The sequence below is a fragment of the Euwallacea similis genome, chromosome 2, assembly GCF_039881205.1.
Source record: "Euwallacea similis isolate ESF13 chromosome 2, ESF131.1, whole genome shotgun sequence".
In the NCBI taxonomy this organism is placed as follows: Eukaryota; Metazoa; Arthropoda; class Insecta; order Coleoptera; family Curculionidae; genus Euwallacea; species Euwallacea similis.
The window spans coordinates 173,259-196,808 of NC_089610.1; the positions used below are offsets into that span (position 1 = coordinate 173,259).

General features: G+C 32.2%; 1 protein-coding gene across 1 annotated transcript in view; it reads left to right on the plus strand.

The window, feature by feature from the left end:
- The window catches only part of LOC136419426 (neural cell adhesion molecule 1-like), a 109,090-nt gene that overhangs the window by 18,320 nt on the left and 67,220 nt on the right, over window positions 1-23,550 (plus strand). The window contains exon 2 of the mRNA XM_066405716.1: window positions 19,977-20,061. The gene's annotated coding sequence lies outside the window, so the exon portion shown is untranslated. The remainder of the gene's footprint in view (window positions 1-19,976; window positions 20,062-23,550) is intronic.

Genomic DNA, 23,550 nt, shown 5'->3' on the forward strand with positions numbered 1-23,550 from the left:
TGACGATATTTTACAAAATCCCGACATTACTGCCAACGTTCGGAAAATATTCGATGGATACTTTTTACGTTAATAAATTTGAAATCGCTCTGGGAGATAAAATTATAAAGTCAACAGGGCTGAACAAAATAAACAGGAATACTGGATTACCGGAATTCGATTTTCACGTGTTCATACAATTTGCCTTGAACTGGTAAAGGCAATTCAATAATGGAACACGTATGTACATGCTGAAAGGCTCAATTCCTTTCTCCGCTCAATTTGTCTTATTGCAGCGCCGTTTTTGCGAGATTGATAGCAACCACGTCAGCTGGCTGCTTTCAGTCGAACCGCAATTCTTAGATATGTGACACACCTGTGTTTCATAAAATCAATTAAGACACGTACCGGTCAGCTGCATGTGCACTGACCATAGTTCGTTTCATGGGAAAAACCTCTCTTTAGCCTCGGTTTGGCTAGCGATAAAAGCCAACTGCGTCGCAAGTTCGAAATTTCATCTCGGGATCGGTTTTGCTGCAAGGGCAGACCGGGATAATGTAAAAATAAAAGCTCCAGAATAGTAAAATGGCACGCCATATCGCACTAGAGTCGAAAACTCGTGTAGTAACTTGGAATTAAGATTGCATATTTATTGTTAGTGCTATAATAAAAGCTCCATGTTAGAGAGAATTACGTACATATTTTAAACTGATATATAAATTTGAGGAAACTTGGATTATCATGCAATCCGTAAACATCAAGCTTATTTAATACTTTAACACACACACATTTAGCCCAAAATCTTGCCATTATTCGGTTAAACGCCATTTAATGGAAATTAACATCCATTTCATTGCATGGGGCTAACAATAAGCTTAATAGCACCACAACGAGAAATGTAGCTGCAGTTAAACAGCCAGAAAGTAGTTCATTTATTCAGTTTTGGATTACAATAGATTAAAAACAAGAAATACGAATTGCCTATGTGTAATTTTCAAATTGATTTTCTGAGAAACCCTATTCGGAGTCTTACATATAATCATGGATACTACTCTGCAAAATAATAAAGAAATGCTAATAGGCCAATGGTCAAAAACGCACTATTTTCGACATACAAGATGGCAATATTTCACATTTTTTCTCATATTTTACGTTTTTCTCATATATGTCTTGAGTTAAATTTTTGAAATTTCGTACACCTATTTTCCTTAAGACCCTCTACAACAAAATGTCAAAATCTTAGGTAGCCATAATCAGGGTGTTATGTTTTTTGAATCATTTATTTTTTATGCTTTGTATCCTTTTTTGAACACCCTGTATGAATTATGATACAAAGTTTAAATCCCTTCTTCGGTTCTTTAACTTTTTGGACTCTTGAAGTATTTTCATATCTTTCACCGTTTAGTAGAATTTACAAAAATATCTATCGATGTAACTTAAGAATGTAAAGGAAGTGGTGAAAAAACATTCACCCAGTTGAATTATCAACTATTTGAAGCAGTTTGTAACATTTAATTAGATTTCTTAAAATGAAAATAAATTTAAATGAAAACAAAATTAATTTTTTTTTAATATGCCCCCCCCCCCCCCCCTCCCTCCTATCGACAATGGTGCATTTTTTACCATAGGTCTATTAGAGTATTCTTATTATTTTGCAAATATCTTGATAATGACCCTGTATAGATCCTGTATAGACTGAAAAAATAGAAAGGCAGAGCTTTAAGAGCAAATGAAAACGAGCTTTGCAATCGCTAGATGAATTCTTCGGGCGATCCTCATACGTGTTCTTTTAAGCTACACTATCAAGAGAACAAATGTTGCAGTAAACTTAAAGGGCAGCAAGAGGAATGGTAGAACTGGATAGGTAATTTATTTACCCGGCATTTCCAGAAAAATCGTTTTATCAACTGAAAACAAAATAATGAATAGGACGAACTGTTAATGCCGTTCAATCTAATATACAGTAATGCAGGTTTTTTATGTTATTCATGGGAAAGTAATTCGCTCAAACTTCAAAAGTATGTAAGTTTACAACAGAATATTTAACTTCAATTGGTCACCTGAATGTAATAGGTAACTCGAATTTTAGGGTTTTCTTAGTTATCTATTTATTTACTTACTTCTCAAATTTATATTATCATACAAGAAGTAGGTAAATGCCTCAATTTATTTATTAACTAATGGAATATATGTTGGAGCATAAAGTAAGAAACTATGTTTTTTTTTTATTTTCTTTATTTTTTTATCGTAGAAATAAAATTTGCTTTATTTAATTAATTCTGGTTATTGAAAACATAAGTTATTCAATATAAGCAAGTGAAAGTGCTTTAGAAACCATAATATTGCAATAAATACGAAAATTTTAAATTTTATTAATTTTATTTTTCGTCATATTTCAAAATCCATATTTGTCAAGTTATCTAGTTGTTGCATTCAAATGACTAATTATTCTAGAAGACTCACTTGACTCAAAATTTAAAACTAAGGAATTAATTGTTTTCATTCATCTTTGGTCAATATCGGCGATTTGCTATAATCGAATTTCAAGGTATGTTCTATTCGTAACCGATATTCATAATGAATTGACTGGATCTTTGACTATGAAGCTTTGAAAAATCAACAATGTTCGCCGACATAGTCGGTGTGATAGCCCACCTTGACCTTTTTAAAATCTCTTCAATCCAGCAATCCATATTGGAGATCCAACTGTCCAAATCGATGAATTTCTGGAAACATGTCGCAATAACAAATGATGTGCCTTATTGCCATTATGTGGACGGATTTCTATATTTAAAATTTCTTTAACGTGGGGAAAAGTAGGATTTGTTTTTGGTAGTAAAGCCTCAAATCATATGAAGCTCGTATAGAAATTAACACATCAGAGCGCTTTAGTGGCGAAAATAACACCAATGCTGTGCTAATGAAACATTAGTGAAATGCGCTCATTCCCAAGCACATGTGGTTTAACGTTCTAGAGTCCTATTAGAGTTTGCCATAAATTGTTTGGCGAAACTATCTACGAGAAAGCCGTCGGGATATTTTATTTCGTCCATTTCTCTTAAGTCGATGCCATAGTAGACCGCTTTTGTCAGTTTTTTTGGACATTTCGGCGGAGTAGAAATAATTTTGACTCTTGTAGGGGCATTCCCTCCTATAGCGCTTCGTCCATTATCTATTAAATTTATGTGACATTAGGTCAGTTTTGTCATTTTTTTGGAACACTCATACAAGGTAGCAATAATTTTGGTCTCTGTAGAGTTATTTCCATGTCCACACCCAATCATTCCCTGTAGCTGGTTTAACAAAACAGATTGCCATAAAAACGTCTAGATACTTTATTTAGTTCATTTTACTTTACACTCCTCATGACTTAGACCGATTTTCCAACTTTTATGGACATGGCTATCCTGTGAGATGCCCATAAGTTACGATTCCCCCGGGTTTTTCTCATACGTAACACCAAGTATTTCGTACATTCTTTCAGACAACAAATTCATTTACATTAGTATATAGTTACATCAATATGTTTGTATATTTACATATATATAAGGTAATTCTAGGGAAAGCTCTTTATGTGTGCTCCTTTTTACTTTAGTGTATTCTTATGAAAACTGGTTCCCTTGTGTTCACTTTTTTAGTGTTGGTATCAGATTTCTTTTGTGCAAAATGCCATCTGTATAGGACATTCAGATTGCCTCTTGCATTAGCTGATTGATTTGACGTTGCGTTTCCTGGAATTCCTATATGTCGAAGGTTTATTCTTCATCTTAACTTAATGGAAATCCTTTTTGATTTGGCGAGGGAGGATTGGCTTTCTCTTATTTCCTATATACTCCTCTCTTTTTCCGTTTTTACTTCTCTACATTGCTCCTATTGCTTTTGTATTTGTGTCTTTATATTCCTGTAAAAGTATGAGTGTAGAAAATGGCCTATTTCAATTTTCAACATGGGAATCTCGAAAGCCGTTGTAGATGCAAAGTCAGTTAAATGAATGATGAAAGTTGTGCATTTTTGAGGAAAGAATTTTCTTTGTGTAAAGTAGTATTCATTTTCACTTTAACTCAACTTTTGCAGAACCTCTGAGAACCTTAGAATTACTAATGAAGGATTTTAATCTACGTGGTTAAGCCAAATCTCCAGGAAACTTTCTGTCCTCGGTTTCACTATCTATCTAAAAAAGCACATTCATATGCAAATTTTTAGTCCAGCACTAATCACAGGGTAGTTACCAACAACATCTGTTTATATTTAAATATTAATGTATTTCTGTCCTGCGTGCAAATTTTAATAAGCTAAAAATGCGGGACAGAAAGGAAACAATATAGGAACAACTAGGCAAGCGATCTTAAAAGCTTTCCCGTGTTAACAAAAGATCTAAACTCTAAAGGACCTGATTAATTGAATTTTAGGCTCATCTCCTTTTGTGTGTTAATTCACGTTTAAGGATGATGCTATGGCAATACGGCGATAAGACCTATTACTTTTAATAGGAGTAATCTTTATAAACATGAGCATAATTGCACTGGTAATATTATGTTTGACTTCATTTAATTAACAGTTCAAAATTACTCTTCACGATAGTATGACAAATAAGGTTTATTTTAATTACATTCTAATTATTTATATCCTTGTGTCTTCTCTAAGAAATTCGTCAGAAATGGTCATAAAACGTCGACAAAAAGTTTTGTATATGTTTTTTTACAAACAAGCGGTAAAACTGCTTTACTACACGTATTAGCAAGCCTAAAACTTCACCGCTCCTGATTGGGGTATAGTAAAAAGTTTCCCAAATCAAAGTATCATGTGCTCTTGTCAAAACTTTTTGTTGGTATTTAGCAATGGTGTGCGAAGGTCTTTGTTGCACATATATGTATAAAAATTGTGCTACATATTAATATTTAACTGGACTTACAGAAAATATCAAATTTAAAACGTATTAAACTACTACTGTTGTTGAAAGTAAAAACATCTTTACTGCTTTCGATTATTGACCAAATTCCGCTTGAAACCGTTCGGTCAACAGCATATCGGTGTACGGTAAATTATCACTTTCCAGACTGGTGTGGTAAATAACTATGGTTTAAATTTATCAAAACCTGGTGGGAAGTCAATTATAAACTATATTATTATTTCAAGAACATAATCTGAGGGTGTATGACACATTTTTATATTTTTTTCAGAAAGTTTGAAGTAAAACTTGTTTTTTGTTGTCATTTGTTCAGTAACTTAATTAAGTGAAATTTTCTATCCTCTTTCTACTCTACTGATTTGTTATGCTCATTAAGTCTATAGGCTGTTAATTCGATCTATTTGTTGTATTACACGTAGTAATGTCAGTGGCAAATATTGGGTGATTAACTGTAGAACGAATTTTGGCGAAAATTGTAATTATTCCGAAAGTTTCATATTAACATTGAATTGGTGAATATTCCAAAGGTAGACAATTGCTGATAATAATTAAAGTAGAGCACAGGGTATATTATCCACAGTGATGTGACCAAAAAGTTTATCTGAACATGGGCGAGGAAATGATTAATTTTCGAATTACAACGTCATAAAATTTGGCTTTAAAATATATTTTTTCTATGCTATTATAGGTTTGAGATATTTCGTTGAATATATGAATATATGTTATTTTCAGGATCTGTAATAGTTAGGTGCCGCAAATGTGTTTAAATTGTACAGGGAATCCAAACTCGATTGAATAAATTACCTATCTATTGGCAAATTAAAGCCAAACAGAATGTAATGGGAACAGGAAGCATGTGAAACTTTAATGTCCTGTAATTCGAAAACACGCTCTTCTTAATTATGGTACTGGTACAGTCAGCTTCACTGAAATTCACTAAAAATTACACTATAACTTTAATGTATGGGAGAAATAGTCCATCGCATTCAATTACTATTAACAGTTTTACACATTTTCCTAAAAAATACTTTATATTAATATTTAATTATTTAATAGTTACTGATGCTACAGCTATTCTGTTTTTCTCCTAACGCTTTATCCAACTCATTAGCCAACTATTCACAAATTTCTTTCCTTCTTATTCATATGGGAAATTTTGGTTGTGATTTTGCTCAGTATATCTTTCAGGGGGATTAACAGGCATAAGTTCTAGTTACAAAAATGGACCTCTTAGAGAACGAAAGCCTTTTTATATGTAGAAAAAAAGGGTGTGTGATCGCATAATATGTGTTTTCCTAGTATGCGCATCGAATTCAGTTTATGATGTGATGTATACTAAAATTGAAGGTAAGGAATTGATCAGAATACAGTGACTGAACTTTCACTATTTCTGAAACTGCTGCTAATAAATAATACTTCCTCTGTTCAAAAATGATTGTCCATTTTAGAGAAAATTATTGTTTAAAGTGATTGTCTTATTGATTTTTAACACAATATGCTTCTATTAATTTTAATTTTAATTTAAACAACTATATTACTTATTAAATATCTTTTAACAAATTTTGAGAAATTTCAATTGCTTCCAGAATACATTTTAATATGACTGAAATTGATCAATTTTTCGCAGTCCTTTTTTTCCAATATGTGCTGGCTTATAATTATTGCCGCCTCCAACTAACATAGAATTTTCGAACACTTTCTGAATTGTAAGAAAAATATTTTCGATTTTTTCTACAGGTCATTCTTCCCAAAAATGTTGAACAACGTCAATATAATAAAAAATATTTTTCAGAGACTTTGGATATTGAAGAGACTGAATAGAATTGAAGTAACCGTAAATCGTGCTAGGAGTATTTGAAAAATGGCATTTCTTTCGTCATCACATAAGTTCTTCTTCATTACTCGAGAACGTTGAATTTCCATAAACTAAGAGTATTTGAACCTCCAAAAACAAATACAGCTATTTACTTTTTCAAGCGACAGAAAATTAGGAATTTCAAGTAGTAACACGAATACAACAAAATTACTGTATACTGTATTTTCACTCATTAAAATTTGTTTTTTTTTTAGATTATTACGCACAAATAAATAACATATTATCAAGTTATATGCTTAATTTTGTAAAAAGTGTCAAATGGGACAATCATTTTTAAACAGAGTATGAAATTTTTCTTTTAAAATAAAATTAAATGTCGTTTTCTATTTAATTATTATTAAATACAAAAGATTATTATTTATTTTATGAAGATCACGCCTTCATTCTCTAAATTTCTATTTAATCTAAATTCATTCAAAAAATGCCTTTTTTTAATTGATGCACTATTCTCTAGTCCTCTACCTGACTAAAACACATTAATTAAAATCTTTGGGGATAAAATTTAGTGTTACTGCCTATGTCAGGCAACAATTTCATAATCTTATATTTAACGAGTTCCACAGAAATATTAATTAATCCATCCTTGACATACACAAGAAAAGTTCTAAATTTAACTTCCTATTAAATAGCTCGTTTGGCGCTAAGCAGAGCTCTGTTTAATCTCTCGCTTTAATTATGCATTAATGGCAGGCTGCTCTGGAACCCCATGTGTCGGCACATTTAATATTTAAACAAGGAGAATAATGGAAAAGTATTTTTTTGGATTAAAATAATGATAAATAATTCATGATTCGATATTTTCAAAGAAATCGAGACATATTTGGAGTTAGAGGTCCTCAATTTTTTATTATCAAGAATTGTGTATACCTAGAGCTTGAGCAGCAAGCTATCTGTGCATAAGTAACCAAAAGGGATTTACCTTATTTGGGATTCAGCGGGCTTAAAATGTTCCAGCTAATAGAATTTTAAGCCCTACTCTATCTTTCTCAGCCGCATCCGGTGTCTATCTCAATATATAGAGCCAATTTAATCTGTAAATGGGATAAAACCTTCTATGGGTGCTTGAGTTTTAAGTTTAATTTCCAGATTGGGTGTATCTATCACAACGCATTGTTAAAGTTATTGTTTGGTTAGGCAATTTAGGTAATTGGACTAATAGTTGCACTGGAAGGTAGAGACCTAGCTGAGATATTCGTGATGTAGCTTACATAGGTAATTCCAATTGCAACTTAATTATTTTACTGTTTCTGTCTAAGCCAAGGCACAAACTACAATTAAATTTAATTATTTACAGTGCATTCGTCTCGGTGGAGATTCGAAATCATTTTAATTTTTTTCCCTTCTTTCCATAACAATACACGATTTCAAAGAAGCTAGGTTCTACTAGGAGGAGTTACTGCAAGCTACTTCATCGCATAACGAATGATTTCTTGTAAATCACAGAATCAACACTTAAACGTTGATTTTATGAAATGTAGTTCAATTTAGAGCGTTGATCCATCGATGTACATATACTTCAGAGTAATAGTAGGCCGAGTTTCTGGGACTATCTGCTAATTATTGCCAACGTATAGAAGTGATATGTTTCTATAAGAGAACTGATTCATCTTTAGGTTATTAGCACAAAGTAAATACAAACGAGCTACTTCTGACGAAGAACATCAATAATTGAAAATTATGGATATCAACGATCTCTAGAGTAAATTACGTGTAGTAATTGGCTTATGATTTTGGCTCTTGCCGGTGTAACATATTTAATAGCACCACACAGGCAAGAACTACATAAATCACACAAATGTGCGTGCAAAACCGAAGTTACGCATATTACATGCTATGAAATAGCATGTCGGAGTAACAGGGTGGTTTGACCAATTTGTTCACATAAAGTGGTGGACCGCATTGAGAGGAGGGGATCGGGTAGAATTTATTAAATTGACGTATATTTAAGCGAAACTGCTTTAAAATTGATGTTTTATAATATAAAAGAACTGCTCCCCTGCCACCAATGTCATTAAAATATTGATTTAATCAGTTTTGTCTTGTTCTCTCCTCGATGCGGTTCTTTGTTTTGTATGAATAAGTGCGTCAAATCATCATCCAACATGATACTTCCTAATTTATAATATAAATAGCTTTGGCAAAACCCATAACCCTTTTTGTCAATAACTTAGAAAGAATGGATGTGGCATTTTTTAAGAGAAATCCTCATTCATGGCGGCAAAATCAAAAGAAATGGTTTCACGCCTTATATATGCCTCGATTATGCCAGTAGATGGTATATCTTTAACGACAATATGCCGTCATAGGAACATTAATATATGGCTGTATTCAATGCAAAAATTAGTTAAATTTTAGTTCCTTTACTACGTCAATTTCTTCTGGGTTATTACTTTTAATGATAATTCTTCACCTCACCCTCGACAATGGCAATTATTCTTCTACAGTGGCAACACAGCTGTCACCTCTGTCTGTCAATAGCCAAAGGCCTCCTATGAAAATGAGGATTAATATACTTATATCAAAAACCGTCATTAAATTATAAAATACACGGTATTTACAGCATATACTCGGTGCCCCAAATACCACTATCAACGGGGGGATTTGTGAGGATGATAAGGATAATCATAAGAGTTAGAGCGTTTTTTAAATCGAGACCAAGTTACATTTTTTAGGCATTATTAATATATAGTTTTAACATTTTAAAAATTCTTATTATTTTCAAAAGATATCCTAGAAAAAGCAAATTTGGAAATTTTTATTTTCATTTTTACTGAACCTATTTTAGAAAATTCAGCAAAACTAAGATAACTTCCCTACAACATTTTTCCGAAAACCATAATATAAAGCGATCATTTTTGATATAAAACGTTTCAACTTTGACATACCATCATCAATTTTAAATATGAACGTGGAACCAAAGATGCGTTTTGGGATATTATTTTCTTCCCAAAACTTATATTCGCAATATACAATAACTGTACGCTCAATAAAACCGAAAAAGGCATACGTGCACTGTTGCATTTGTGTAAATGCCCCTAAAAATTATTTATAATTTTCGTTGTACTTGTTATATTATCCTTAAAAATTGATAAATTTGATTTTTCACGGATAATTTTGAAAATAATAGGAATTCACAAAATGTTAAAAGTGGAATTAATTACTATTGAAAATAATAATTTTACCTCCATTTAACAGACTCTTTATTGTTATATGGTTTCCCAGGTGCTCATATTGGAATTAGAATTTGGGATGTTCACTACAGGTTTTTTTTTAAATTAGCAGTAGCAAATGTAGAAAAAAAAAATTTTTTTCCTTTTTTTTCAGAGAACTTAAAAAAAGTATTGATTATTAGTATCTCCCCTACATAGCATTATATCCTTACAATAAGAATGAGGGCGTCGCACTTTGTAAATGCCTCGTTTCAGTCTAAAAATTCACCCTGTATTTGATATTCCACATCTCGCATACTGTAATTCATGTTATGGTAATAGTGCAACAATTTCATCCTATAATTCATGAATTATATTTTTCCAAAAATTTGAAGGAAGCCCAATTTGTTATATGTATATATGATTTTTACACCAAATGACTCATGCAGGAGTGTATCACATGCACTAACTTTTTTACAGTCAAGGGCTACATTCAGTAAATCTTTGTTTTAGATTTATGATAAATATGAAAATTCCGTTCAATAGGAAAAATAGTATAAGGCCCACGTTTTGTAAGCCAACTCATCGCTCCGCATGTCCATTGTCAAACTTGTCGCATTGCTCCATGACTGGTGCAACAACGACTTGAAATGAAAATTTTAAATGAAATTTATACTTGAAACTTGTATTTACGCTGTACGAATGAGTACATGTTTATCAGATCTTTTGAGCAATGTTCCTTATCGCCAGTAAAAAGTTGAAATTTATTATCCCTATAACAAGTCGAGTCAAAATGAAGTTTTTCAGATACCAACTTTGCTAAGTTGCAGCTTTTGTGGGAAAGTTGCTGACATACTTCAGCCGTCTTCAATATTGTCTGTACTTATAACAACTGCGAATGTACTGGAAGCTCATTGTTTTAACTTATCGAGCCAATAGGATTTGCTGACATCAGATTAGTATTACTTTACTCCAGGACTGTATTAAAATAAGTACACTGTCTCTGTCGAGGCTTATACTAGAATAATTTAAGAAACATTTAAGCGCACCAATAAATGAATGTCTAAAAGACTAAAAGGATCTGGGAAATGAAAACTAAAAAGAAAGGTGACAAACATCCTCCACCTAAAAGCATTAAACGCCGTAGTTAAATAAAGTTGGGCTTAATTACCGTAATTACAGTGACAACAATGGAAATGAATGTAAAGGGTGGATTGTATGTTAAGAAACCTCATTAAAAGTTTTAAGGCTAGTAAATAACCTGGAAAGGGATGAGGTCGCAGGCAACGATCATTTGTTGCTTTCCAGGGGTTTAGGCACTGACATAATAACGCATTGGTCACATTATTTTGAAACGCTCGGATAGTCCAAACGAATTTACCTTAACGAGAGGCTTTTTATGCCTGCTGGGACAATTTTACATTATACATTTTGAATACGGTTTAATCAAATCTGCCGATGTGAACTTGTAAATAATCTATTTCAATAATCCGCTGCAAACAGGATTTGCGATTTGCCAATTTTTAATTTAAAACTGAAATAAACCGTAAATTTATTATGCGTTGCTGAGTTTGCGTAATGCTAATAATTAAATCAATGTTGTACTAAAAATAATATGTTTTCTATTTGTTAAATAGGGCAAACAAATTGAACTTTGAATAATGCAGTAAGCCATTAGTGGAAAAATACATATGAGGACTCATATAATCTACATCCTTCATTTTGCGAGTGACTTAACACTAAACGACCCATTTCTTCCCAAAAATAATTATTCTGCAGGCTGTATGTCTCGAGAGCTTATTCTGTTTTTGAAGGGTCTAGAGAGAGTTAGATTTATCATTCAATTCTTAATGGAACCTTCATCTAAAATATGAACCAACTATTGCACACAGTTTAATTGGGAACGTTTTTTTTTGGTATTAGATTTCATAAAATTACCGAATTTGATTTTCCGTGATCACTCATTATTTTTGAACTTTGATCTTGAATTGAATTATTTACGTAGTCACATCTATAATTTTTAGGAATTTAAGATCAAGTTAATTGAGCTTGTACTTAGAAATTCAAAAAATTGCTTATTCAAAAACAGCAGAGAAAAACCGTTGCTTTACTTGGGATTGTTTAGATATTATCCAAATTTCATTTCAGGTCAGGTTGCATCGGTGTACTCATATTTAATTTTCAGTGAGATACCTAAATATTCTAAAAAATCTAATTTACCTTACATCAGGTTGGTTAAAAAATTTGAAAATATCGTTGCAGATCATCAAGGATGAGGAATTGGAAAGTTGATGAATTCGCTTCACTCCATGGTTTGGAAAAATTTTAAATATATAACTGCAAGTCATTTATCATTGTCACGTTATTGTTTTCTTAATAATCTTGTTTCATCAAGCATTTCTTCAAGTGGACGATGGGATGTGCCTCTGTTGTGCTGAACATGTGTCCAAAACGTTCTTGATTAGAATCTGTTATTTCCCACGTCTGTTATTGTTTCCTTACTCTTTGTTGATTTAGCTTATAATAACCTAACGTAACTTGCAACCTACCGTTGGACTTCACTTTATAGTACAAACACAAATCTATAATAGAATTTCATTATAATCTATTAGACCACTTCCAAATTGGGAACAGAGAGTGTTATATGAAAAATTATTTTCGCAGATTGGAAAAATAAAATACCTAAAAATAGAATAAGGATCTTCGTCCAGACAGAAAAGACACCTCTGATTTTAAACTTGAAGTCTTAGTAAAACTAGTAACTCGAAAATTTTGACAAACTTGTTTTAAATTAAACAACTTGAAGGAAATTTTCTTAGTTTAGTTGCCTAGAGAAACCCAATTACCTCAATTTACTTAAATGCAAAATATTTATTCGTAAATGTTAGAACAACGTAATAAAATGATGTTTACCAATATTTGGGCTCAACGGATTTTTTTGTGTGAGTCTGGGGCAAGCTTCTAAAGCAAACATAACAATAAAGCAACTTACAGAGATATTATGCAGAATATCATTAATTGTAAAAATTGAATTAAAATTTAAATTATTGTAGCATTTATAGTGATGATTTCACCACCTTGTAATTTTTAAAACTTCAAAATAAAAAATAATAATTTGTTAGTTTTATGAAATTTTTCATTAAACTTGGAAAAATTCATTTTAGAGAAGTCAGTGGTATCACTTAGTAGGTGTTCTGCTAATCGGCACCCATATCTTCCAAATTTAAATTTTAGGAAAATGCATATAAGGTGTATCAACACAACAATCATTAATTGTTAGAAAAAGCTTTTGATTGTTTTTTGGTTGATGGAAATACCTTCTATGGAATTTCATAATATTCATTTTCATGTTCCGTAGTCGGCGTAAACTGTTCAGCATCACGAACTTTCAAAATAAAATTTTTCTGAACCAAAAAAAAAGTTAGCATGGCGGCGCTCAACGAAGTGATTTATTGTTTCCTTTTATGCATGCCAAATATTCTGTATGTTTATTTATGTTAATGCTTTTATATTTATAACAAAATTGTGGAATTTTGTAGTCATCAAATCTTATTTTAGCTATATAGTAGGCGTAAGGCTGACTGGGCCAATTTCGAAAAAAGGACCCATAGAAAGGTTTCTCTCTCTCTCTCACATTATATGATGTGAAGGGGACACGTAATAGCACGTGTAAAACAGTTTATTTTTATACATCGAAAACTAAATTGCTGTAAGAAAAAAATACAATTTGCATGAGTATTACGAACGTAGTACGAATTTCGATGCGAGCTATTCAGTGAATCTGCACAGCCTGCCCTATAGATTAGTACTTATGTAACTACTAATTAGGACTGATCTTGCCAATTAAACCGCCCCTCCACATTTCGCATCGTATGATGTGAAAGAGAGAAATCTCTTTGTGTGTCATTTTCTCAAAATTGGCCTAGTCAGCCTTAGGTGTACTGCATAAGAAGTCAATTGTTAAGAGGCAGGCAGCCTAAAACTAGCCCAGTTACAAATAAATCATAGATTTCTAGCAAATGTGCCAGACGTAATTTTTTTTAAAATAGTTTTTATACCTTTTCGATTTTTAAACCTTCTTGTAATGCCAGTTGTACACATATTTGAAATACTATTGGAAAATATTTTCACTTTAAGGCCGAGTTGTTGAATCATGCCCTAAGCTATACCTCGTATAGGTATATGAATACACTTAAGGTAATTGGCTTATGCTGCTATATTGCTATTGCTGCTTTTATGTCAGCAACGCATTTCCTATGCACTTCAAAATTTACGAGAGTTCGGTTTAGGTTGATGGTTTAGATAGGTGACTTAAACGATGATTGAATAACTCGGCCTTAGCATTTCATATAAATACTATAATTTTCTTAAAGCACCCTTTATTATCGTCAAGAATGAAATTCAATGAAAACCAGTTCAAATTTTGAAAATGAAATTGCAATCTAATACCGTCTCCAAATCTTGTTCATTGTATTTACATTATGCCTTTTCAGCAACGATGATCTCGACCAACTTAAAACTACAATATAACTGCCCTATATCTGCTTGGTTTACCCGCCATAATGGTTGAGAAAGCCTCTCAATTATTATACAATAATTCTTGACATTCGATAAGCAGGTATGTCGCGGCTATTACTTAATAAAAGACCTTTTCGAAAATGACGATCTAGATCAAATTAATCCTTATCACCTGATTTTCAATCAGTCTGATTCAACTACTGTGAATTTGAAAAAGTATTTTGATAGTAATTGTGACATTCTTATCCATCTAGTGTCCACAACCACCCTATATAATTTGGAGTCTCTCTTTGCCATTACAATGGTAAAACCCAGAAGAAATGTAACAGTTATAATTTTGAGTTGGTCTACAGCTGTTAAGCCAGATTCAGATTTTTGTAGTATTTTGAATTTGGTGTTTGCTCCTATTAGGGGTTAGTTACTTGATATTTGACGTAGTGCCCAAAGCAGTAAAAATAATTTTATTTTAATGTGTATAGTGTAATGATTGCGTGCAATATTCCATTTGCAGAACAAAACGAAATAATAGCACGTTTACTTAATTTCTTGAAAAATACAAAAGAAAGTATAATCCGGTCGATTTAACCTTACGTAGGGTTTAGTTTATGAAGATGTAATCGATGATATTGAAGGAAAATTTGGAATAATTACATTTGGTTGTGTGAACTAACCTGATGCTTAAAATATGGACTCAAGAGTGTCCAACCACTGCCTTTTTAATGAATTCTAAGCAGTTAGAAAAAACGAATAATTATAATATATTGAGGTTTTTTTCATAATGAATTAACACCGTTTTTTGCCAAACCTTGTTTCAAGTTAAAAAATATTACTGATGCTGTGTCGTGCAGATGCATGCATACATGATAAAAGCATAATCAAATTTAAAAGTGTTTTATATCATGTATGTGTGTGTTTTATATGTTTTCATGGAGTCAATCATGTAGGTGAAATTATTCGAACACAATTTCCTTTATCAAACGATTTGGAAAAAACTGGAAAGAAAGTTTTTTGAAAGCTCCTTTGAGACTCTGCTTGCTATAATGCTAATCGTTTTGAGCATTTTAAAGCAATCGATACTAGAACTTTTTGGAACTAACTCTGAAGCAATCGTAAAGTGTCAAGAGATTGTAAAAAAGAAAGAAATTAAATGAGTTAAAAAATAGTGTTTAGGGAAGAGGTAGTATGCTGGGCTCATTTAAATATCCAAGTAGCAACAATATAAACGTGCAAATTCCGATGCATTACAGGCCTAGTCGATATTCAATTCCAGCTCGTTTTACCTGTCACGTTGCGATGTTGTTTGATCTGAATATATGTTGGTTTACGCTTTTCTATTTGTTTTATACCACGTTAGGTACGTTTTGTATTTATACTAAATCGTCAGTTCACGTTGATTTGGGACTATAAAATAATAATTAAATAGAATAAATAATAAAGATAGAATTAATTATTTTAGTAATTATTAATATTTGTTTAATGTTTTCTACTTTTATATGAGATATTTTCAAATACTTCCTGTGCTGAATATTAACTATAGTATTATTGTTTTTTTAGCATTGAAAATGACAAATACAAGATCTAAATTTTTATATCTATATATTAAAACAATTCATTATGTTTTCATTAATATCGTTTAAAAATTCTTGTATCGATTTTCATTTTTCTAGGGTACACGGTGTAAACCAAATGAAAACTTTACTAATATTTTTCCTTGGACATCGTGTACTCTAGGTAAGATGGTAAAAAGTATATAGAGGGTGTAACTGAATGTCTTGGCCAAACTTCACCAGCGTGATCTATGAAACCAAAAAGTAAAAAAGTTGCTATGAACATAAGTTCGCAACACCTCCATTTAAGAGATATAAGGTGTTGAAATGAATTTTTTTATTTGGTTTTTCTTGAATAATTGTGGACAAAGATTTGAGAATGGTACAAAATTTGGAATTTAAGGGTTTTTTATAGCGCAAAATCCAAATATTATCTTCATTTTTTGATTACTAATAGAGGGAGGCACATACAGGATTCTATCACATTTCAACCGGCTCTAACTTTTGTGTTCGACACTGTATATCACTTTTGACTAAAAATATCCTTTTTGTCACCTTTTCTGCTTTAAAAAAGTATACTTTATCGATGTCGCTAGAAACAACGGTTTCTGATAAAAACACATCTAAAACTAATGATGCATGCTGAATGCGTTTTTTTAATTAATAAGTATTTTTGATATGTGCCTAAAAATGCTTAGTTGGAAGATAATTTAATTAAAAATTAAAAACATTCGGTTAAGAAACAGTAAATTTTATTAACAATTAGAGATATTGTTCAAAATATCTTCCTCCGGCAGCAACAAAAATATTTTAATTTCAACAGTCTATATCTCTTAAACCAAGGCGTTGCGGACCTATGTTCATAGGAACTCTTTTTTATCTTTTGGTTTCATAGATCACGCTGGTGAAGTTTAGCCAAAACATTTGATTACACCCTGTATAGTAGAAAAGAGAGAAAAAGTTTACACCGAAATACGTAGCATCCTCACAGAAGAACTATTATATTATAGACGTTGGGACAACTCAGATTAGAAATTTTGTGTCCAAAATATTTGCTTTCAGATCAAATTTCTTCAATTACCTCAAATCTATTATTTATTGTACGCGACTTAAAATTGAGTTGTCTAGTAGGTATCACTTGTCTATGAGTCACACCCCCATGTGAAATGACATTATCCCATCAGGCATTTATTGCCTAAAAAAATTAAAAAGGAAAACATAATATTCGTGTTAATGCTATTTGCATTCATGCTATTTGGGTATTAGGCAAAAAGGATAATGATCCAGATCCAACTTTCTCAATTAACTTAGTAATATTGGTGAATTATTAAACTGAATTAATTAAACTCCAATATAAATTCATAATTGATGTCGTGACCTGTCGGTGGAACGATCACAAAGATTATGAAAAGCTTTCAATATTATCGAACCAAGCCACTGACAAAGTTAAAATGCTAATGTAAACCTTTAAAATATTCCTTCAAACACTGACTTAACTGAATTCCCGGAAATTTTCGCGTTCCTGGCTTAAGACAACAAAATTAAGGAAAACCGATGTCGACAAAAACTGAAAAATGGCTGAGCATTTATTTCTGAGTCTTATCTGTGAGACGCAATCCCTTATTTGAGAGAAGACAATCCCTTGAGCGCGTTTGACATTCCGGAGTTTATTTGGGGTCCTTTGAGTGACACTTTTCTTCAGATATAAATTGTGCCTGATGTTATTTCGACTCTGCCCTAGGTGATAATTGAATTTTTTCTATAAAACTTTCGAGCTGGACGTTCGTCTTTTCGGGCAATCCCTTGAGTGTAGTACATGTGCGAAACCTGCTTTTTTGTCTAGCCCTCAATGCTGTTTAATTAGGATTTTCGTTGTTTAACCCAAAGGAGATTTAGAGATTAGAATTAATTTGCATTCCAGAGACTGTTGTGAATAACAAAGCCACAGAAAACTATTTAAGATAATGGAGTCTTCAGACCGCACTCAACGCCTTGATTGTTTTTGTTTGTGCCCCGCCGCATAATTTACTGAAAATCACGTTTCCAATTTATTTAGCTAGAACAATTCTCGAATTAAACCTATATTCATTTGCAAATATATTCATCCGCAGATGTGCAGAATGTGCCTCAATGTGCCACAAATCCCTAATGTCTTGAAACCTAGCCAGGGGAACGTTAAAGACGTTTATATTGGAAGGAAATTTCATTGGTAAGCTGTCCCCTGATGAATCCAAAGCAAATACTGGCTTAAAGGCTTATAGCGTGCATATCCAATTTGCAGCTTAAGGCAAATAATAAATCGATCTTCTATCTCTGAATGTCTTATACCTACCTTATATAATAGTAATGCAGCAAGAATTAGTCGAGCTAAATAGCGAGCTTTCATTAATTTGCAGATATTAGTGTTTGTGACATGCGAAGCATTATTAGATAGCAGGGGAATGAGGAATATTCAAGTAAATTCTGTTATCAATGTCTTAATTGTTCAACGAAAAACTGCAATATCTTCGATCGTTACTTCGTCAAATGAGAGATTCATGTTCGAAAAAGGCGTTTTAAAAATAGGCATTAAAGTGTCCACATCCATGCATATGAAGTGAAAGCCAATTTTTCACACTTAGATAGTTTTACTTTTATCTTGAAACCAGTATATATTTTTCTGATATTTTTGGTCTGAGCTTACTCAAGAAATGCGTAATATTTAACCACTTAAATGTATAAAAGAAAAACTGCAAGCTGTGAAATTGGCTGGTTGCACGCTAATCCCCTTGCTTAGGTCAACTTGTCAGTTGATGAGCGTTAATACTTACCAAAATATCTAGTAGTATTATAATTTTTGTTATTGTTCGCTATTAATCGTTTTATTTCCTTTTTTTGGGGGAGGGGTGGCTATATATAATACAGTATTAGAAAAGTTATTTTTTCTTTAGTTAATAGAGTAAACTTCTAATGTAGTGAAAATCACAAAGTTGGCTATCAATTGACGCACCCCAGTATGAAAATCATACTTCCAAAGTTCATCAAAAACGGGATTAGTAGTGTTTTTGGTGTAATATTTCTCTAATTAACTATTTTAAGTTGTTTTTTTTTATATTCCAGAAAACATCATAGATAAATCCTCTTTCATGATGAATCCATAATAGCATTAAAATGAGCAGCTTTTTCTTAATTTATCCAATCCTGTAACTCTTACCGCTTCAGATATTCCCATAGTGTTTATTATAGAAGTGATCACCTTATGTTTTCGAATATTAGAAAAATACAATTATCAAAAATACAATATAATATGAATATCAGAAATATTCAAAAAAGAAAAACATTGTTGCTCAAATTGCTACCTGTAAATTACATTTTTCTTCCTAACACATACTTATTATTTCTTCACTGGCCTTGTTTCTCCTCTGGATGATAATACCATGAAAATATTTAATGTCACGTTTTGAACATTCGGAACCATCATCATGTTAATTTGTTAAGCCCCTGATCTTCTAAGTAAAATGCACTTGTATTCAAATACCAGTTTCATCCTAAAATTCAACATAATTAGTGCGTCCTAATTGCTATAAGTATCTACAGGCAATATCAGAGATGCTTTGAAAAACAAATCTAATATCTTCTTCAAGAAAGACATCAACTGCATTGCTAGTATTTTGTCGATGAAACGGATGAAAATAGTGTTCAAGCCGGATTATTTCAATTAAGTTGCAGGGCAAAACTAACGAAATAAATACGATTGGATGATTTGTGAAGTGAGATGTTTTTAAAATGAAAGTGAATGAAATAAAAAAACGAAGGGTTTGTGAATTTGTTAGGAGAGTATATTGAAATCTTATCCCTGAGTTGGCAGCAAAAGACTCATGGTCTGGATTTTTGGGTAAACACACGACCACAAATTTAATGGCCAAAAAAGTCCAAAAGACCAATGTCCTAGAGACCAAAAGTTTACTTGAGTATTATAGCTGCACAATTTGTATTAATCTTGTTTATGATTTTCTCAGATCATGCAAGACTGAAGAAAAAACGTCACGTGCAGACCAGGCTTTAGACGATATTGCATAAGGGCTCTACTTCTAGTAGGAATAGGTGAGTAAAATTTTATTGCAGCCTCACTTTCACATGTTCCTGTAGAATTAAAACTCAGATAGACAATAAAAAATTACCATCCAATTAAGCCACAGTGATTTAAACCACCTGGATATCAGTCATATACAGACTCCGGACTCGAAATGTGTAGCATTTCGGGGCTCCACTTTTTGATATAGGAAGCGATAGGGGAACAGGGCTAGTGGCAATTGGATTCGTTATTAAATGCAGCTATAGAGATTAGAGTCCCGAAATGGATATATCTATCTCCCAACGTAGGAGTCCCAGATTGTTGTTTATGGACATACTTACTTAAAGTCTAAAGTGGATCGTTAAGTACAATCGATGAGTTGACGAATAGTATAAATCAAGAGGTAAAATATATTTCTCATGGACTTCGACACGCAGTTTATGAACTAGTTGCCAGAATATATTGAAATATACCGTCTAATGATGGCTCTTAATAATAATTTTAAGAATAATTTTTGCATATTAAAATTTAACTCTAGTATCATACGAAACATCACATTCCTGGCTGGACCTTATATTTCACGTAAGAGACTTTTAGATATGAATATTTAATGAACTGACAAAAAACAGACGAAAATACTAAAATCATGATGTACTATTATACTGTGTTTATCAGGAAATCCCATCCCTGAAATAAAGCCAAAAGTACAGCTTTTAAGCCTTAATGGAAACGTCATGAAAGCTCCCTGAAACCGCGTTTGTCAACTTCTGCACTTATATTAGTGCAGCTGTTCATTGTTTATATTATATTATGTAGTTTGCCTTGAAGCACTTCAAGTCACAGAAGCATCATTATTGCTGCTTTAACTATGAATGAAAGGCGTCTGAATTTATAGTGAACCAAGTAAACTGCTTATAAAGTTTCAAAAGAGATCTTTTTGACTTTCCCAGAAGGCGCTTCAAAGGAACCTACATAATAGACATGACCTTTAGCTAAAAATGTAAAACCGTGGGATCATCAGCAACGTATAGAAACACTGCATGTTATCTCTTTAATATCCAGCCACCAGTAAACTGTAGTATACACTAAGCTCCTCGCTTATTTTCCCTAGGGCTTGAGCCTCTAATCCAACCCCGGCTATATTTTTTTTCTTTTGTTTTCATAACTTTTAATAAAATATCTGACAACCCCTGAATCAATTTTAACATTCCTGAAATTTTACGCGTTGTTTATAAACCCCAGAAATATTGTACGCTGTTTTAAACTACAGGCTTGCCAAAGTTATTATTTCGAACACTTCTTCCTAAGAGTCTCATATTTGACATCAAACATTCAAGCAATATAATTGAGTAAATTTTCATTAATTCTGGAAATTTATATCATTTACCTTAATTACAACCGAAGAAATCTAAAGGACATCGTTACTAAAATTATAGTCATTGCCTTCTGGACGTTCCAGTTTTCCGCTCCTAAAGAAATGCATTCACTCTGAATTCATGTCAAGCGTACAAGCAATTTGACGGTTCCAACATAATCCGACACATCGATAGACAGTAATATGCATAGGAAATACCTTCTCAGCATTTGAACTTGTACGTAAGGCATAACACATTTATTCGTTGGGACATGAAAAAGACCAATTCGAGAAATAAAATTGTAAAAATGAGGCTGTCGGTTGAAATAAGACTTTCTTCCTTTTTCCCTATTACTATGTTGAGGAATAACTCCTCACGCACACACAAGTTGTTGGGGTTGTAGGACCCGTGAAATTTCGCGCTAAAAATACTTTTAACATTCCTTGTCTTTATCGTTAAGGAATGGCAGTTTTTGACTGAAGGTATATTATAATTTTGAAAAGTCGATTAAGGTGTTTAGTTTTTATGCTTAATTTAATTTGTCTTTTAAAACTTTAATAAAATATATGCAGTTTCTTTGATAATTGTTTCTTGATGACATTATCAGCATGTTATGGATACAAGTTCTTTGACATAAGTTTGACCCATGAAATTCTCTATTTTCAATGTAATTCTGATGTTTTTGGATTATCTTTTTTAAAGGTCTAAAGTTTTCGCTAATATAAAGTTCCTTACATTCGCAAGGAATCTTATATACAGGGTGTGCCAACTAAAACTAAACAAAGTTGTTTTCTCGGTTGATGAAGAAGTTATTCAAACATCCTCGGACACGTCAACTTTAATATGGAGGGGGAAAGTTTTTTTATTAAAAATTGACGGTAATTCTTTTCACCTCCTAGGCAGAGAAAGAATCACCCCCAAAATTTTAAATGATAAGAAAAGTCGAGTGATACATCAAATTAAAGGTTTTTTGAAGGACTTTATGGTGATATCAAAATTTCGTACTTTGAGAAAATCGTTAACAAGTAAATCGTTTATTTCTGTATAAACACTACTATGATACATAAAGTGCAAAAACATCTACATTAATTATTCACCATGCTACCCATTCATTTCCTGGCAGTGAAACAAGTTTGCTTTGAAACACTGTCGCACCTTCTGGAAAATTTTTAAGCTTATTCGGCAACATTTATTGACAATGCGTTCTCGCAATATTTCCAAAGTACCTAGAGGAGTAGCATAAACTTTAAACATTACATAACAACAACAATAACAGTTTAATGTTTTTTGCTATAATACTGGTATCAAATGACTATAGGCACGTTTTTGCCTATAAGTATTTCGAAGAGAAATTTTATTTATTAGTTTGGCGTGTCAATTTATCATTAAAATAGTTTATTCGTTTGCAGAGACGATTGTGATGATTAAATTGTTTTTCCTCAATGGAAAATGTGGAAACCAAGCAGCTAATGTCGTGAACCAACGTCATAGAGACAAGCATGTGAGCCGAAAGTATGTGTTGGAATTAGTAGCGAAGTTTAGAGAAACTGGCTCGGTTGTTCATAAAAAAAATACGTGCACGCCCTTTTAGAATTGAAGCGGTGGAGAAGGAGGTTTTGGGGCAAACAGTTTTAGAACCAACAACTAATGCCAGAAAATTGTTGATTTTCATTGGAGTAAGTGCAATCAGCATTCAGTGAATCCTAAAAGTACACAAATTTCACCCCTGCAAAATTAAAGTTATACAAGAATTAAACGAAGACAATTTTGACCGCCGCTTATAATTTTGCGAACTTATGAGCCAAAAAATAACTGAAAATGAAAAATTAATTTTCAATATCTATTTTTCGTATGAAGCAAGTTTTGCTTTAAATGGTATTGTTAATAGCTGCAACAGCAGATATTAGTCAGATGTTAACTCAAACATCTTCCATGAAGTGCATGCACAACATTCTCATAAACTAAACGTTTGGGTAGATATTTTTGGGAATCATATTATCGGATCATATTTTATTCTCGGACATTTGACTGGTGAAACGTATCTACAATTGTTGAAAGACTTCGCTTATCCACAGTTAGTAGATCTTGTACAAAATAATCGAAATTATTTAGACAATCTTTTAACATTCCAACAATATAGTGCATCATTGCACTATTCCCCTG